Below are 20,647 nucleotides of genomic sequence, written 5' to 3' on the forward strand. Positions count from 1 at the left end.
TGCAAAAATCGACTAGTAGTATGCAGGAAACTCTTGGTTGCTATGATATTATTACTACTAAAGGCATTTCATTCATTTGGTTGGTCAAATTGGGTGCTTGGAGTTACTAATAACAAATTAAAACCACAAAATTATGTGCTAGCCGAGCTTGGTTTTTCTGGTAGTGTGAATCCATTATTTTGGCATTGTTATTCTGCAGAGTGCAACACTGCATACTGCTTCCTCAATAACCATGTTACCTCCATGTGGAGCGAGACCATTGTGCACTGTAATGTGACCCCACCCCTAGCAGTTTTATCGAGTGTGGATATTGTCTCTGACGTTCTCTCAGATGTCGACAGGCACTATAAAGATGAATCCAAAACACATACATCTGCCAGGAAGGAAAGTCTTTGTCTGCAATGCAATTTAATGATGAAAGTACCCTCAAAGACTCAAACCATAGACATGCACCCCCCTTATATTTTCCTGACATGCTGATCTGGCAGAAAACATGTTTTTTTTTACATTTATTTATCACCGCATTCTCAGAGTTTCGCTTCATTGGTCTGTGCTTTCCGCCCGATAAGTTTATGCAACAATGAAAAATGCTGGTTGGTGGGAGAAGATGCTAATAGAAGTGACGTTCAAGAGGTTAAATTCAGGGAGGAGGGATTGAATAAACGATTCCGGGTGATGAGGGGATTTAGATCTGGCCTTGGAAAGGACACTGTGGAGGTCGAGAAGAAAATGGGGAATATTTCAGTTTAGTTATTAGCGGATAAGGAAAAACAATGCATGTGAGAAAACATTGCGACAACATGAAAATACATGTTTTGTTTCTTAAGGGTAGTGACAGCCTCCCTGTGAAGATCGATACCTTTTGTGATAGACTACCGTATTTTCACGACTATAAGGCGCGTCTTAAATTTTCTCCAAAATAGACAGTGCGCCTTATAATTCAGTTCTATATATGGAAAAAACAGAAAACCAAAAACCACCACTGTCGGATATTAAAAAACACAAACGCCTGAACTGAAACAATACTGTTAAATATGCAGATGCCATATTAATTTACAAAATATTCCATCATATAGCTCCTGCCCCAGTGCAAGATTTTATCCAAAAAAATCCAAAACGTCAACAATGGATGGTTCTAGAGGTGTCTGTAAAGTAGTGAGGGCTTCATACCTGGAAGTCAATAGCAATTACCGTATTTTCACGACTATAAGGCGCACTAAAAAGTCTTACAATTTCTCCAAAATAGACAGTGCGCCTTATAATACAGTGCACCTTATCATACAGTGCGCCTTATCATACAGTGCGCCTTATATATGGAAAAATGTCATTCATTGTTCCTTATAGTCGCCTTATAGTGGTGAAAATACGGTACTTGAGTTTTCTCGATAACAATAGCCACCTGCTACTTGGAATGGCACACCAATAAAGACTTTACAGTTTGGATGTCCCCCTTGTGGCATCCATTGTGTTTCCACTCCCCTTGCAATAGCATGTTAGCAGAAGCCACATAATAAAGAGCTGACACATTATTTTTGGGGGGGATTGTTGCAATTCCCAGTAGACTCCAAGTTGTGATAAAAACTTCAAAGGAGAAAGATAGATATACCCTGTGAGGTTATATACAGCAATAGACATCCAATTTATTTCAAATTGGAAGTTTGGCAGAGTTAGAATGAGGTCAAAGGATATTTTGTTCCCCCAGCACGCAATTCATTGTTTAGGGTTACTCTCGCTCAGGCTGGCTATGATCAAAATCTGATTTTAAAACTAGGATGGCTCTTTTGGCATCTGGATAGTCGCATAGAATTCCGATTTTTGCATGATACAAACCACATGGAAAGTAGTTTTTCCTCTCTCATAAGGACAAGATGCTTCCCAGTCTGAAAACTTCCAATGGAATTTGTTAGTGAATCAGTTAATGGGTTAGTGAATACGTAAAAACGAACAAATTGATAGAAGTTGGTTCTAGCACAGTGAGCAAATACATAATACTTAATACATTCGTTTTTACTTTACTTTTTACTCTATACTTCTTACTATAATGATGAGTGATGAGTATGTTAATACTTTAGTCCCCTCTATCTTTTTTTAAAGGACATTTTAATATTTCTTAATACATTCCTTTTTACTTTATTTTGTACTTTATACTTTTTACTTTAATGATGAGTGATGAGTATGTTGATACTTTAGTCCTTTTTTCTGCTTATGTTTACTGTGTATATGTACTGTTAACGGATGCACTTTTTTTATATGTATCCTATCTTGTGCTGACCCGGCCCATCTGTCAAATTTTTTAAGTTTTACAGCCCCTCTATCTTTTTTTAAATGACTTTTTAATATTTCTTAATACATTACTCTTTACTTTACTTTGTATTTTATACTTTTTACTTTAATGATGAGTGATTAGTATGTTAATACTTTAGTCCCCCTCTATCTTTTTTTAAATGACAAAGTCTGGCCATGATTACAGTGGAAACCAAATTCTGATTTTAAAACTGGATGGCTCTTTTGGCATCTCGATAGAATTCCGATTTTTGCACGATACAATCCAAATGGAAAGTAGTTTTTCCTCTCTCATAAGTACAAGATGCTTCCGAGTCTGAAAACCTCCAATGGAATTTGATAGTGAATCAGTTAATGATCGTATATGTAGAAATAAACAGATTGATAGATCCCGGTTCTAGCATAGTGAGCAAAGACTGAAACTCAATGAAAGACAATAATAATCTCCAACTTCCAAGAGTTATGTTAGGCATTCAGCGAGGATTTGTTCGCGACTCATTACGTTCACTCAATGGGCAAATGGATCGGGTCCGGCAGGATTGATGCACTCAACTGACGTTTCATGGGAAGTCGCCACTTCTCTTGATCAATGTTGCTCTTAAGGCAATAGCATTAGAAAGCCAATGTGAGGGATATGATGCATAAAAGGTAGAAGAACAGACTGAAAGAAAACAAACGAAAACAATGCTCACACTTGAGGCGTTATTGTGTGCTCTATCATCACACTGTGCGATGGCTGCCAGCCGCGCCCCAAACTCGTAGACACAACGGTTTGTCTCCCCCTCCCACATCCCTTCAGTCCTTGTTCCTGTCACTCCTGCTGACCGAGATCCATCTTTACTCACTTTTCTATCTGCCCCCTCCTCGCCAAGCCATCCATCTTTCCCCCCTAGAGCCATCCATCAAGACTTGAGACTGTTTTTCTTTCCAGGTAAACACCAAAGCGTCACTGGTCTCCATCTAGTATACTTGTATAGAGTGTAGATGTATATTAAATTTCCTGATTTTCCCCCTTTTACATCAATAATTATAATTTTGTAATCAATTTTTCAGTTTTTAGTTCAAAAATAATTTCGTAATATCTAAAAAATCTATTTTAAGTACATATAAAGCTAAAATAAACATTGTTTTAGATCTATAAAACAGTGCTGACTTTCTGTTTTAGAATCAATTTAAAATGAAAGGTATAGATGTATATTAAATTTCCTGAATGTCCCCCTTTTAAATCAATAATTGTAATTTTGTAATAATTTTTTTCTGTGTTTTTAGTTAAAAATCATTTTGTAAAATCTAAAAAGAAATGTAAAAAGATAAAAATAAGCATTGTTTTAGATCTATAAAAAAACTGAAGAGTCAGGGCTGGAAATGAAGAGTATAGATGTATATTAAATTTCCCGAATTTCCCCCTTTTAAATCAATAATTGTAATTTTTTAATCATTTTTTTCTGTATTTTTAGTTCAAAAATCATTTTGTTAAATCTAAAAATAGATGAAAAAAAAGATTAAATAAACATTGTTTTAGATCTAGAAAAAAATGAATATTCAGGGATTTTAATCCTGTTCTTTTAATCCATTTACAAAAAAAAATCTAAACATTATATCTAAAATGATCCGACCCACGTGAAATCAAGTTGACGTTAAAGCGGCCCGCCAACCAACCCGATTCTGACACCCTGAGCAGATCGTAGTGATAGCATTTAGACATTGAAATCAATGAAGAGCATTGGTATTGACCCGACGTGACCTCCAATAAAAACAATAAGCGACTTACTCATACCAAGTACGCGACGCCGCCGTTGGCCTTTACCTCCATAGCACGTCAGTTTTAGCTCCCGCAATTATAAACGTCAGATTCCATTAGCTGAGGCAACACACATATTGATCAAAACACCATCGCCTCATCTCACCGCTGAGGTTTTCAGTCAGACATCCTCCGACCTTGTCGGAGGTCATCTGCAGCTTCCTCAATTAAATCCTCCCACGCCGCAGCCGCTCAATCGCAAATACGCTGTCGGTGAACGCATGGACGTCATTACTAGATCATTATCCATTTGAGCGTAAGACTCGCATCAGCGAGTCAGACGAAAGATCGCCTGTCTTCCGGATTTCCACTCCCTTTGAACTGAAAAATGTTATGTTCCCAGATCAATACCAAAGCCAACATTCCTTTTTTAAACTCACTGTTTTTCTGGATATCTCAATGATGCTGAAAAGAAAGCCCAAATGGAGTTTGCATGCTAACAAACGCAGACTAAAAACAATCTAGAACAGGGGTGTCAAACATACGGCCCACGGGCCGGATCCGGCCCGTCTGGTGGTTTGGTACGGCCCGGGGAAGAAAGCTGCATTGTATAAAACAAATGTGAATTTTCTTTAAAATTTGTAGTTCTTGTATGATCCGATAGGAGACGCAGTGTTTTAGTACGTGCAGACAACATGAATTGACATTTATTTATGTTCTTATGTTATTCTCTTGTTCATAATATATTGTTCATTAGGTAAGAGGAAAATTCTGTTAATAAACATTTTGATAATTTACTCATTCTTTGCACTAATTATTAGTATTAGTGACTAATACAAAGGAAAAAAAGTGGGCTTATTGTTAGTTCTATGTCATTTTGCAATGAGTTTACTTGTCCGGCCCACTTGATCTCAAATTAAACTAGCAAAGGGAGTTTAACACCCACATTCTAGAAGCTGGTCGTGATAGCGAAGAGCAAAGTAGCCCTGTGTGACATTTTGCAAAGGGAAAATAGGTGTTCCAAGAACTCTGCCTTGTTGGGGAGGCTGTAACTTTAGCGGCTTCCGGCAAGGAACTGAGACTAGTGTGGAAATGATTGGCCAGTCTGAATAAATGGCCCCTGACAGGGTGGAAAGAGTCGGAATAGGTTGAGTCAGGGGCAGTAGTTGGCCCCGTGGGGATAACGTGGAACAGGCCAGTGGAAGGAAAGCATGCTCGTTTAGTGGTGTTTTGCTTTGTATGTGCGGACACGCCAATGACTGAAGGCTCGCTTATTGAAATTCCGACAGCGAGATGCATTTGCTGCGTGAGAAGAAACCAATGGCGAGAACAGTCGCTTCAGGCTTTTGAGTGCAGTTTATATCTCAAGATATTCGGACACCTATGATCCCTTTTTTTTTGGCTGTCCATTCATTGTCCTGCCAAGTTATTTGCTATTCGATACCCGTCGTTGAAGACGCGATGCGCTAGTTTGTTTGTGACGGGCTACTCGTCACGTCTGGTCTACCTTTTGAGCCACTGTTTGATGGATTTCTCACTTTTTAAATCCAAAAAACGCAGCGCTGTGACCCTTGGTAATAAACGTTGCAGGCACAGTTACACTAGAGGAGTTTGTGTTGCTAGCATTTTGCAAACTAAAAATATTCTTTGACAGCCCCTGTAACTCCAAACAGTCAAATCGTTCACATTTGGGAGTCGTCCTAAGGACTTATGGCGCGGTAGGCTCTAAGACATGCCGCAATGGGTTAAAAAATGCGGTGTAAAATACTTTTTCATATATATTTGGCAACGCCAAACCTCAATATGATGAGTCAGGTATTGCTGTATTCCGTTTTGAATCGATTTGACTTTAGTCTGGGCATCGGTCGCTCAAAATCATCAGACGGTATAACCTTAGATCAAGAGTGTCAGACTCGGGTTGGTTCGAGAGCCGCTTAAACGTCAACTTGAGTTCATGTTGGCCGGACCATTTTCGATATAATATTTAGATATTTTTTTGTATAAATGGATTAAAGGAACTGGATTAAAATCCCTAAATATTCATTTTTGTATAGATCTAATACAATGTTTATTTGATGATTTTTCTTAGTAAGAGAAAATCATTTATTCCATAACTGTTTTCAATTTCAAAAGAAAACAATTAATTTTATCACGTTCCATATTAAAGTGGAAAACAGAAAATATTTTAATATATTTTTAGATTTTACAAAATGATTTTTGAACTAAAAACAGAAAAAATGGTTTAAAAAATGCAATTATTGATTTAAACAGGGGAAAATCAGGAAATATAATATTCATCTATAATCTTCATTTTAATTTGATCCTAAAAAGAAAGTCGGCACTCATGATTTACTTTTTCGGGCTACACAAAATGATGCGGTGGGCCAGATTTAGCCCCCAGGCCGCCACTTTGACACCTGTACCTTAGATAGATCTTTTTGAAAGACAAAGGACGTTTCATGTGTGTGATCTGCAAATTGCACAGCCGCTACTGGCTTAATGTACAGGTGTGTTTGCACCAGACAGATGCAGCGAGACATGCAGTAGGCCTCGACACTGGCGCTTTTCATGTAACCTTGTAAGACGCATTGTTGCATCCCTGTAGCCAACATACCATCTGGTCGGCATGGCATTCCGCTTCGGCAGCTCCACACGCATTTATACGACACCTTGACGTCGTCGACTCTCGTGCTATGTTTGGGATGTCGTCTCGTGAATAGTTACAAGACGGAGAGCCTTAGGCTTAGTAATGTGTTTTGCTCATTTTAGCACTTTGCTCTTGGAAAAGCGAATGTGTCAGCAACAGGTGGCACTGGGCAGAAGGTGCAATAACAACACAGGCAAACTGAAGACGTTAAGGTGCTTTAGCATGCAACATTTCTGATGGCTGATAGTCAGCAGGATACTCAATTATAAAAGGAATCTAGACCAGACACGGGCAAACTACTAGTACTACTACTACTACTACCAAATATTGTTTTTTAATCCCCAAGATGGCGGCGTCACACGGAAGCCAGTGGCAGTAGCTTTGTCCACTCTTATTTGTTTTTCGTGTCTTACAGCCCCTCCATCTTTTTTTAAATGACATTTTAATATTTCTTAATACATTCTTCTTTACTTTACTTTATACTTTATACTTTCTACTTTAATGATGAGTGATGAGTATGTTAATACTTTAGTCCCCTCTATCTTTTTTTGAATGACATTTTAATATTTCTTAATACATTCCTTTTTACTTTACTTTGTACTTTATACTTTTTACTATACTGATGAGTGATGAGTATGGTAATACTTAAGTCCCCTCTATCTTTTTTTTAAATTATGTTTTAATATTTCTCAATACATTCCTTTTTACTTGACTTTGTACTTTATACTTTTTACTATAATGATAAGTGACTAGTATGTCAATACTTAAGTCCCCTCTATCTTTTTTTTAATTATATTTTAATATTTCTCAATACATTCCTTTTTACTTTACTTTGTTTGTACTTTATACTTTTTACTATAATGATGAGTGATGAGTATGTTAATACTTTAGTCCTTTTTTTCTGTTTATGTTTAATATGTACTGTTAACGGATGCACTTTTTTATATGCATCGTATCTTGTGCTGACCCGACCCATCTGTCACATTTTTAAAGTCAATTTAGACCCTAAGCCTCAATTTGCTTGAAATATTTTTTTCTATTACCTTAGCTGTTTGCGCAGACTTCAGAGTAGCAGAATATATCATAAATTCCACTGCATACTATTTGTATTTGCCTGCTGCAGAAAGTGTTCCAACGGGCAAATGCCGCTTGGAAACAAATGCAACAATGGCACACCTGCAAGCGAATTCATTCTCCACAGCATTATCATAAAGAGTTCCCTCTCTGTTGACTCATTCATGAATATTGATGGAGAAAAAGAGCAGGAGGACAATTCCCGACTGCGCGGCGGGGGGGCTAAAGATCGTCGAGATGAGCTTGGCGTTCGTCAGGTGCTAGCGTGCGGATCGGAAGCCAGCCTCGCTGAGTTGGCACGATATTACAATTAGTTACTTCGATCTGCTTATCATAAATATTCATGCTGGTGAAGAGATATCAAGAGTTTTCAAAGTCCCCGCTGGTTCTGACTCTATTATGTTATGATAGGTGCTGATACTGGGTGTGTATTTATTCATCATTGGTGCGCATTGAGATGGAATTCATGGCCGTCCTTGACCTTCATTTGCTCGTCCGCAGAGCCACGCTCAAGAAGCAACAACTCTGTAGCCGTGTGGGTTAACAAGTGTGTCGAAAAGGTCTGTCGCACCAGTGACTCATCGTTGCGTATTAACATTCCGCACAGGATCAGGCCCGAGATGTGTAAATCATATCACGGCGTCACGACGAGGTCCGATTTGAACACTAATCGGTGTTCAGGGGGACGTGTTGTCAGGTGACGACTATCTTGTGACATGGCTAACCAGTCTGTCATTCTTTTTATTGCCTAGCTTTGTTTGCCTAGTTCAGGGGTGTCAGACTCGGTTTGGTTCGCGGGCCGCGTTAACATCAACATGGTTTTATGTGGGCTGGACCATTTTAGATATAATATTTAGATTTTTTTTTAAATTTAAAACCCTGAATATTCAAATTTTTTTATAGATCTAAAACAATGTTTATTTTAGCTTTTTTAAATGTATTTTTAGATTTTACAAAATGATTTTTGAACTAAAACATTAAAAATTGATTAAAAATTACAATTATTGATTTAAAAGAGGTAATATCTGGAAATGTATTATACATCTATACTCTTCATTTTAATTTGATCCTAAAACAGAAAGTTAGCACTTTTTTATAGATCCAAAACAATGTTTATCTGAGATTTTTATGTATTTATGTATGTATTTCTAATAGATAATTTAGATTTTACCGAATTATTTTTGAACTAAAAACAGACAAATGGATTTAAAAATTATGAATATTGATTTAAAAGGATAAAAATCAGGACATTTAATATATACTCTTCATTTTAATTTGATCCTAAAACAGAAAGTCGGCACTCATCATTTACTTTCCCGAGCCACAAAAAAAGATGCGGCGGGCCAGATTTGGCCCCCGTGCCACCACTTTGACACAGGTGGCCTAGTTCTATTGAAATGACCAAGATTTTTTCGTCATCTGCCGATTTTGCCATTGAGTAGTCAATCTGGACATCTATGTAGTGATCAACTCATTGAAATTCACAGCACACAGTGGGAGGCCTCCCATTGGACGGCTATCTTCGTCAGTGGCAATTGAAAAGCTTCAAAAGTCTACTGTTTATTTTCCACATGAGTGGTCCTTTTTTAATTGTTTTTCCCATTCTCTGAGGGCTTTGTGGACAAACAACAAACTGTCTGATGAATTTCCCAGCGTCTCGGTATGAATGGCTTTTTTTTCAGTCTGTGGCCATTTGGTCCAAATATAACAGCTGCGAGGGATTAACTCCAGGCAATTGGGCTCTACTGGTAAAAATTCCATCCAAAGACGCAATCAAGAAATTCTCCACAACGTCCGCTAATGCGATTTTTTTTTTTTAAGTCCCTGACACAGAGTAACATCTGACAGTATTAAATGTACGCGTCCAGTTCCGGGACACTCACCTCTGGCACCCGTGGTGGGTGAGTCATGGCAAACACAGAAATGGATTCTTTTTCAATAATCTCAAAAGATGTTATCGTATGAGGGGGGGTAGAAAAGCCTGCGCTAGCTCACATTTATCTCCCAGACATGCTCAAGGTTCTCATCTGGCAGGAAAAGCACTCACCCAAGGGTGTCTTCATCCCAGATGTCATGTTTGTGGTTGTTTTGATTGCTCTTGAACATATGTCAGGCTCAAGCATAAACACTACTATGTACGTCCATGTTCCTATTTTGTTTTTTTCATTGTAAATTGTCTTATTTAAATTCTTGCTGGGAAAAACATTTCCTAAATGGATTTGGTCTCAGAACTGTTCTAGCCTGGTGCACTTCATGTGTCAAAGTGGTGGCCCGAGGGCCAAATGTGGCCCGCCGCATCATTTTGTGTGGCCCGGGAAAGTTAATGATGAGTGCCGACTTTCTGTTTTAGGATTAAATTATAATGAAGAGTATAGATGTATATTCAATTCCCGGATTTTTGCACCTTTTAAATCAATAATTGTAATTGTTTAATATTTTTTTCAGTTTTTTAGTTCAAGAATCCTTTTGTGAAATATAAAAATATACAAAAAAAGCTAAAATAAACATTGTTTTAGATCTATAAAATGAATATTGAATAGGGCTTTTAATCCAGTTCTTTTAATCCATTTGTTTAAAAAAAATCTAATTAAAATGAAGAGTGTAGATGTATATTGAATTTCCTGATATTTTTCCCCTTTTAATTTAATAATTGTAATTTTTAATCAATTTATTTCTGTGTAGCAAGTTCAAAAATCATTTTCTAAAAACTAAAAATATACAAAAAATGTTAAAATAAATAAATAAAATGCATGCAAGTTACAAAACCACTTCTGGAATGAATTCATTTTGTAAGTCGAAGTAGCAGTGTACATAGTTTTCATTTCAATGGAATTGCCCCGCATGCGAGAGAGAATTTGATTGACATGGCAAACCGTCAGTAACGCAACTCCACATTTGGGCGTGAGCCGCCTGCTGTGACATCAGGAGATCTTCATTGCGTTTCCCTACGTGAGTTCCTTTCCCTTGTTGCTCAGTGTAATATTCGACCTGAATTAAACATGTGTGATTCAATATTCATTTCAAGTGGTATTTTGGAGATAGAGCCATGACACATTTGCAAGCGTAATCCCACACGGGAAGAAGTCTTTTGCAATCAGATGCAAAGTGTTCCCTTTCGGAAGGCGGGTCTTGAATCATTCCTTGCGTCAAAACACATGCGCTGCTGGACTCTAGTTCGTCACGTGGTAGCGCTTCTAAACAACGCCGATGTGTATAACCCGTCCCTGTGCTTTCAACCTTCTCAGTTGTAGTTTGAGTGTATTGGCTTTAGGGCAAAGTATCACTGAGGATTCATTCACACGGCAGCCGTCGATGAGGTTCATCGATTGGACCTACATGGCCCGGGGCTTGGCCAGTGAGTTAAGGCCAAGGATACCTGCACTTTTTACATCCTGCGTTTTTTCTTTTTTTTTTTGGGCTTTATTTTCCACATCCAACTTTTTATCGATGTTAACTTTTGCTTCTGAGTTGATATTGTTTCTTCTGTACCACATTTTATTGTATGATTGCCTTGATTTTGCGGTTAGGCAGTAAACACGGTCATCTTTTTCGATTTGGCGTCGTGTTAAAAAGTGCTTTTCACTAATTCAGTAGGGAAAATAATCCAAATTTTTTATTGCATTAGGACATGTGTGTCAAAGTGGCGGCCCGGGGGCCGAATCGGGCCCGCCGCATCATTTTGTGTGGCCTGGGAAAGTAAATTATGAGTGCCGACTTTCTGTTTTAGGATCAAATTAAAATGAAGAGTATAAATGTATATTATATTTCCTGATTTTCCACCTTTTAAATCAATAATTGTCATTTTTTAATCAATTTTTTCTGTGCTTCTGAAAAATCATTTTATAAAAATCAAAAATATATTTAAAAAAGCCAAAATTAACATTGTTTTAGATCTGTAAAAAAACTGAATATTTAGGGCTTTTAATCCAGTTCTTTTAATCCATTTATAAAAAAAAATCTAAATATTATATCTAAAATGGTCCAATCTACGTGAAATCAAGTTGACGTTAAAGCGGCCCGAGTCTGACACCCCTGCATTAGGAGAACTGTAATCCACCGTGGCAGACTTACGTATACTTGCATATATCGATATGCTTGAAATTGGTCATTTACGCACCCAGTGATGCTATCCCATCGTCAATTCAATAACCCCGCAGGAAAAGCAACCATCAATCAATTCAATTGAAGTAATCCAGCTACCTTTGTACACTACGCTTTTGAAATTGCCAAACACCTCCCTATATCATATGTCACAATCCAGCAGACGTGACCACAGGGTGCTCATCTAATCCTTCATTTTTCCGTTCTAAAATCGACTGGTCAAATCCAATTTAGAATGCAAGCATGCAGCATATTACAGGAGACAACCCGTATCAATAATGACGGCGTCCACGCTAGACATTGCACGATAAATTGCTCGACCGAAGCCAAAACACATGCACGCGGCCGTCACATGACATCAAAATACTCGCTAAACGCTGGTCTCCAATTGGTCACGTTATAACAATGAGTCCGAACCTCTTTGCGGAAAAGTACATGGCGTAGCCGCAAAGCAATTCCAAACATATTTCCACCAAGTGACAAAAAACGCCGACGCCCGTCACGCCGTCCAAAAATAAAAATAAAAAAGATGTATTGGTCTGACGCAGGGGTGTCAAACTCCCTTTGCTCTGCGGTCCAAATCTAGATTAATTTGAGATCAAGCGGACCGGACCAGTAAACTCATTGCAAAATTACATAGAACTAACAATAAGCCCACTTTTTCTTTTGTATTAGTCACTAATACTAATAATTAGTGCAAAGAATGAGTAATTTATCAAAATGTTTATTAACAGAATTTTCCCTTTACATTATGAACAATATATTATGAACAAGAGAATAACATAAGAACATAAATAAATGTCAATTCATGTTGTCTACACGTACTAAAACACTCCACCACTTAGTAGATAATACAAGAACTACAAATTTTAAAGAAAATTCATTTTTTTATACAATGCAGCTTTCTTCCCCGGGCCGTACCAAACCACCAGACGGGACGGATCCGGCCCGTGGGCTGTATGTTTGACACCGCTGGTCTGACGGATATAGTAAACATCTGTGAGAAATGGATGGAAAAGCGCGTGTGTGATACTTTGCCTCTTTGATATCTCGACCCATCCATCGTGCAAAGTCAGACTGATCCCTGCCTTAATGTTCGCATATATAATTAACGACATCAGGCCATGAATTAAACATTTCTTATTCCCTTCTACTCTCTTTGGGGGGAAAAAACTCTTGTGTTGTGAATCACAAGCAACGATCGGATTACTTGGAGACTTTATACGAACAAAAGGGGGAAAATTGCTTAAGAGCATATTGTTGTCATATCATTGGGTGGCTGCAAAAATACCAAAAATTGCACTTTATTAGCAAAAATGATGCAAATCTGTAATATAATTCCGCTAGTTTATGACCAATAATCAAGGCCATTGACTTACTCTAATAACCAAATCCAATTTGACTATAAATATATGAATATAAATATTTCAACTGGCTAAAATGTCCCCTTGGGTAATAAAAAAAGCACAATAAAAAATAAATAGTTGAACCTATTACTGTTTCCTTTCTAGGACGGTGATAGAATAAAGCCTGGTTTAATATCCGTGTTTGTAATAGTCTATAAAAGGTTGAATGAGCACTACTAGCTGTTAAATTCATGTACAAAATGCTTTTTTTTTTTTATAAAGGATTACCTATATACTCCACATAATCCCTTTTTATTGTGGGTTTATTAGTGGAGACGCACTCATTTACGCTCTTATTGTTGGATGTCCTCCAATACAGCTTCCGTTCTTTGAAAGAAGTTTTTACGATGACCGTATTTTCACGACTATAAGTAGCACTTAAAAGTCTTAAATTTTCTCCAAAATAGACAGTGCGCCTTATAATCCAGTGCGCCTTATATATGGAAAAAACTGAAAACCAAAGACGAAAAACCACCACTGTCGGATATTAAAAAAAAACACAAATGCCTGAACTGAAACGATACTGTTAAATATGCAGATGCCATCTTTGTTTATAAAATCTTCCATCATATAGCTCGTCCCCCACTGCAAGATTTTATACAAAAAAATCCAAAACATCAACAATGGCTGGCTCTAGAGGTGACTGTAAAGTAGTGAGTGCTTCATACCTGGAAGTCAATAGCAATTACCGTATTTTCACCACTATAAGGCGCACTTAAAAGTCTTACATTTTCTCCAATATAGACAGTGCCCCTTATAATACCGTGCGCCTTATAATACAGTGCGCCTTACATATGGAAAAATGTCATTCATGGAGGGTGCGCCTTATAATGCGGTGCGCCTTATACTCGTGATAATACGGTAATTTATTTTCGCAGATAAAATGGCTGAAAATGACCGCTAAGCTTTAAGCATATATGTTTTGGAAAGAACAAAAATTGTATCTAACCCAAACTCAGCTGGTTGTAATCCGCAAAGTACACCCATGATATTAATACCTCGTTAGGTATAACTTCATGCGCAGGTCTTTTTGACCGATTGACTTCCAAATTTTGCTGACAATCGAGACTTGAGACACTTAAAGTGCACTCATTAAGCGCTGACTTTGGATTTTTTCTTTCTTAAACAAAGCCACAAAGTGGACACGTTCAACTGATGAGCTGACCTGTGAGTGAACCGATTTCCAAAGTAGTACAAAAAAACCCAAAACGCTACCGTTAACTACTTTATCGCGATTTCTCATCCATTTTTGCAATTGTTGACTTACATAAAAGCATCACTCTACATCTTACCGACAAACATGTACACCAACTTTTATCATCAACTCCTTCAGGCGATCACCCGCACGTTTGATAACGGGTGGCTTTTAAGGTCGACATTTATCAAGAACTTGCGACAGGAGGGACGTGCAAGAAAGGTGTGTTTTTAGCGCTTTTTAAGTTCAAACAATTCACGAGTTCCATGATCTTGTGAGACGACGAATTCTGCTAGCGCCGAAGGTAAAGAAGGGAGGTGCCGTGTACCAAACATGTGAAACGAATGAGGGTTTGTATGGGAGATGTTATACACAAGTGAGAAGATGAGAATTGGTGTGAAGGGGCGTGGCTAAAGGGTGCGAGAGAAAGACTATTAGAATGTTGAGTTGAGACATGGTATTTATTTTGAGTTGTTTACAGGCGGACTGTGTTTTGCAAATATTTTACGACTCATTTAATGATCAATCCAGTTCTATTGTATTCAAAACTATTGAAATTGTACAATCAAATATTCAATGTACATTGACATATTTTATATATGCAGAGTTGAGACGATGGCGTAACGGAACGTTGGTCTGGCTTACAGTAGTGGAGAGTTGTGGTATTTATCATGCGGTGAGTCGGAATACAAAATGGATAGGGGTTAAGATAAGATAAGGGTGTCAGACTGGGGATGGTTTCCAGGCTGCTTTAATGTCAATTTGATTTCAGGTGGGCTGGACTATTTTAGATATAATATTAAGATTTTTTTGGGGGAAATAGATTTAAATAACTGTATGAAGAGCCCTAAATATTCAGTTTTTTTATAGATATAAAACAATGTTTATTTTAACTTTTTTTAAATATATTTTTAGATTTTACAAATTGATTTTTGAACTAAAAACACAAAAAAATGAATTAAAGAAATGACAATTATTGATTTAAAAGGAGTAAAATCAGGAATTTAATATACATCTATACTCATCATTTTAATTTGATCCTAAAACAGAAAGTCGGCACTCTTCATTTACTTTCCTGGGCCACACTAAATGATGCGGTGGGCCAGATTTAGCCCCCGGGCCACCACTTTGACACATGTGGGTTAAGAGGAAAGAAGCACATGGTAAAGGACATTATTCTGGGGAGATTTGACCATACAAGTTGAAACCACAGGCAAAAAGTAGTTGAGATAGTAATATAGAGAAAGAGGCAACGCATTAGGACTAAAGCAATGACTTGTTTATTCTCTCTCCCTTTTTATTTGTTTATTTTACAATAAAAAGTCCACGTGTTGTACCACAGCATGGTTCAATCCATCGAATTCAATCAAAAATCCCCTTAGGTGATAGTGCCACAGCAAAATGCCACACGAGGCTTTTTGCATAAGATCGTTGTGGCGTAAACGTGGCCTTAATCTCTGTGTAATAAGCACCCGGGGCTGGCCAGGGATCTGAGGACGGGATAGCACAGGACACCTGCGAGATGTGAAGACAGGTGTATTGTAGCCAGGCGAGGAATAAAAGCGAGGAGCCATGGCGAGGAAACGAGGGAGACACATGAAACGAAGGCACAACACGAGACGGGGTCACGTTTGATGCCGAGTAGGGGGTATTTTAGATTCAAGGCGAGTATAGCCTCCAAATGTACGTCAGATGACTTTTTAATTAGCTGTATGAGGCCATTCATGAGTGTTGTTCATAGTCATATCAACGAGTTCGTGGTAGCGGGAAGATTGTACACTTGATTTCAGTATGACGCCAAAGTAGTGTTTGCCAAAATTGGCATTTATATGCGAAAAAGGGAAAATGTCAGTGGTTTATTAATTAAAAACCTGTCAGGTGCTACGCCAATGGGTTGTCCTTCGCCAAACACCTGGCTTTTCCGGTTTTTTTTTTTTTGGCGGAACGATGACAAGGTAGCAAAAGAACGTTCTTTGCAAGGGTGAGAATATCTTGGAAATAAGAAACGCGAAAAGAGATGTGTTGAATGCAAGCTAAAACGATCGATTGACTTAAAAAGATAGAACGGAGCAGGAAAAATATGGTTAAAGTTAAAGTGACATAGGAAAAACCAAACGGGAAACCAAGACCAAGATTGCTTAACGCAATAGTGGCGGCATTCTTGCAATTTTAGATTTCTTTGATTACTTTTGCTAAGTGTTATTTCACTCCCAATTCGTCTTTCTCAAGTGCTTTCATTCATTGCATCACTTCATCCCACCTTTTTGTTTTTTATCATCTCCACTTTATTCCCAGTAGAAAGCCACCTCTCACGGTAGACATTTTGTGCCAACCCTCTTTCCCTTTTTTTCCCTTTGCTAACATAGCCAATGCATTTTGCAGTATTTACCAATTGTTGTTCACGCAAGACTTCTCCAGCATTTTAATGCGGATTGAATTCTCGTCCATGGCCGCCCGACCCCGTCTAACCCCTCCCCTTCCTGCTCGAGGCTGTCGGGTGTTTAGCTACGACAATCAAGTGTGATTTTCCCCACCCTGCTCTACGTGGATCATGGAGCATTAAATGATCTGGCCTCAAACCCCTCCCCGATCTTCAAAGACTCCTTTTTCTTGACTTTGAAGTTAACTGCTCTTTATTGTGACTTTGAAGTTAACTGCATTGCTCTTTGGCCATTTGTTGCCAGAATAGTAATGGTTGTCTTTAACATAGACGTCGTCCTCATTTTGCCGGACAGTTTTATGATTGGACCATTCCAGTGGGGTTAAAAATGAAAGACCAGATTGTTCAATGTTCAACAACGTCAATTTTTTTTTTTAGGTGGAAGTGATGTTTGATCCGTAAGCCAACAATTCGAACTAAGGAGACCCTAACCCTAACCCTAACTACAGTGATACCTCGAGATACGAGGTTAATATTCCGGAACTGAGCTAGTATGTGGATATATTTGTAACTCGAACCAACGTTTCCCATTGAAATGAACTAAAAACAAATTAATTTGTTGCAACCCTCTGAAAAAACACCAAAAACAGGATATTGGATTGGTAAAAAAATGTTTGTTTTCTTCTAATTCGCCATCTATTAACAAAGTAACATATAACTAGTGGTTTAATATTACTAAAATGTGTTTAATATTACTAAAATGTGTTTAATATTACTAAAATTATACAGATTTTGAAGGGGGTGAAAGAGACTTTTTGCACGGCAACGCGCTTTTAACAGAACATAAACATTTAAATGAACTTGGATTACAATGCAGACACACTCAAAATAAGTTTAATCTAACCTCACACTAAATTTAATTCTAATTTTGTTTTACATTTTTATAACTTTTGTTTTTCTGACCGTGTTGGCTGTTTGCCCCGCCTCCACACTGACTTTCAGTCAATATCGAAGGCTGTTTTCGTTTGTATTCCCTTCAAAATATCCTGAAAATGATGCACACATGTCCTCGCAATAGGATAACGCACGACCACTTGCCAACGTGAACTAATATATATCCTCCTCGTACTAGCAATTTCTATGCCCTTCGCGCTGGGTGACAAAAAAGAACACTGAAAAAAATGCAATGCTCCGCCCAGTGCTCGTAGATATCTGTTATACACTAAAGAGGTGTGGCAAAAAGGACAATGGGCTACAATGATAAACAGCCTCATGTCTTGCCCAGCTTGCTTTTTTGTGTCTCTAATTTTTTTTGCGTTTCTAGAGATACTTATTTCCTCAAAATTTTACTCTCATCTCGAAATGCTCGTATGTCGGGGTGCTCTTATGTCGAGATACTACTATAAGCAACAAATAGGATTGATGGGCAGTGTTGGTTGTGGTGGTTTGTACTTATCAGGGCCTTCAGTGCAGTCACTGGACTAAAAGTCAGTTTTTCCTAGTGAGCCAAGGTGGCCTCAGCCCTCGTTAAATCTAATGAGTTTATTTTTCAGCAGTCGATAAAGCCGCATGCACAATAACGTTTGTAATCCACCTGAATGGTTTTATCTTTCTGCAAAAAAATGTAACCAATGTTTGAGACTCACTCCTCCAACATGAATATTCTGGCAGTTATTTAACATTAGCAAGATGGCCTTTCCTCCCTGAGGAATAACATGGGAGGGAAATGGGTGCACCTTGTCAACGTGTGTGACTCAAATGGCGTGCAAGAAGGTGTGCTACTCATTCGGAAGGCGTATTCGGGAACCAAATTGCTTCCCGAAGCATTCCTCCCTAAAAATAAAATGATAGCGCTTCCCTGGAGAGCCCACGGTGCAGATAACGAGGCGGTCTTTCGACAGTCTTGACGCCGTTTCTCCCCTGCGGCCCGACAGTAGCGACCATGTTGGCGAGCGTTGCTCTCTTTAATGAAGCCAAGCTACTGTTGGGAAACTTAATAAAGCGGGAACACCATTCAGTTTGCCCTCTTTTAAGGTGATGACAGAAAAGTTGGAACACAAGTTTACACCTGTCGGCTAACTGTTTTAGTGCACGGTGATCGGTTTTTCGTTGAAGTTTAGGATGGCATTTAGAGCACTGGTGTCAAAGTGGCGGATCGGGGGTGAAATCTGGCCCGCCGCATCATTTTGTGCGGCCCGAGTGAGTAAATCATGAGTGCTGACTTTCTGTTTTAGGATCAAATTTAAATGAAGATTATAGATGTATATTATATTTCCTGATTTTCCCCTTTTTAAATCAATAATTGCAATTTTTATATCCATTTTTTTTCTTTTGCATTTTGTGAAATCTAAAAATAAATATATACATACATTTTCAGTTTTCCACTTTAATATCGAATAATATTTAAAAAAATACATTTGAAGCGATAAACAAATGATTATTAGATGTTTTCTCTTACTAAGAAAAAAAAGTTTAAATAAACAGTTTTATATATGTAAAAAAACTTTACTAAATTTGATAGATTGCACATGATTGAGGCTTAACCCTCCTTTTCTCTTGTAGAATTAACCAATAAACATTTGTAAAACGTCATTTTAATCCCATTTTACTGTTTTAGTTGTCTTAAAAGGAATCGACTTACTCTCCTCTCAAATCCACTTCCTTATTGCAACTCACTGCAATTTAAAAACAACGAGTCTCCACTACTGTTTTCCATTGAGTCGGTCGGTACACTCTGCCTAAATCATTACCTTCATAGTTTCTACTTTGCAGTGGCAAACCGGTACATGAATTCTCTTGATTGTACTATACTTCAATAGCTATGAATTTGTGTGATCCGATTTCTTTTCAATACTTAAACAAGATTCTATCGTTAGTGTATAAAAAACTGTCCAAATTACTCACAATTTAGACTCAGGGGTTTACGTCTTAAAGCCTTTTGGGCAAACAGCCAGCAATACAGCAATTGCCGTTCTTGCTAACAGTCAAATTGGTGGTTTTTAAACTCCAGCTGTGCACCCGTCCTTTTGGAGGATGAAGGGCAGCCTTCAGGAGCGAACCAAAAAAAAAAAAAAAACATAAATTGCTGAATTCACGCCGGGTTTTTCCAACGTCTGGCTGTCATATTGCACATTTTGCTGAGTATTCTATTGGGGTAAAGGTCTTTGAAAACTTATTTGGCAAAGTTTACATACTGCTAACGTTTTGGACTGACTTTCTTCACCTCTTTTTTTTACTAGTGTGAACATTTTAGAATCTGGGCTTTTCTTATTGAAACATAGATAAATAATACTCTGACATTATTCCGTGTTAGTGATCTATATTCTATCTGCAAAGGCGAACTTTTTTGGGGGTGACATTTTCAACTGCAAGCCAGACAGATGCGGCGACGTCTCGCATGGGCAGCAGCCGGTGTCAACGCCGCTGTGAAACGAAGCACACACACACATGCGCGGCGCACACATATCAAGATGCAGATAGTGACAAGGGGGTTCTGTCGGTGATCACTTTTGGGCGTCACGGAAGGTAGAACCACAGCTTCGGGAGATAGATAATACCTCAGCTACTTGTTGGATTCAGAATCCATCCTTTCAGAGACTGAAAATCATCTTGATTACATTTTAAAAGAAACCTTTAACACAGTCATGGGCAAACTACGGCCCGCGGGCCACATCCAGCCCGTTAAGGTCTTTAATCCGGCTCGCCAACCTTGTCCAAATTTTTATATATTTATTATTATTTTTTTATTTTAACCAAGATGGCGCCAGTAGCAGTAACTCTGTCCACTCTTATTTGTTTTTCGTGTTTTACAGCCACTATA

General features: G+C 38.0%; 1 protein-coding gene across 2 annotated transcripts in view; it reads left to right on the top strand.

Annotated features, from left to right (window-relative positions):
- The window catches only part of grm8a (glutamate receptor, metabotropic 8a), a 137,080-nt gene that overhangs the window by 31,760 nt on the left and 84,673 nt on the right, over window positions 1–20,647 (top strand). The gene's annotated exons all lie outside the window — the stretch shown is intronic.

Source organism: Stigmatopora nigra, chromosome 23 (genome assembly GCF_051989575.1).
Source record: "Stigmatopora nigra isolate UIUO_SnigA chromosome 23, RoL_Snig_1.1, whole genome shotgun sequence".
Classification (NCBI taxonomy): Eukaryota; Metazoa; Chordata; class Actinopteri; order Syngnathiformes; family Syngnathidae; genus Stigmatopora; species Stigmatopora nigra.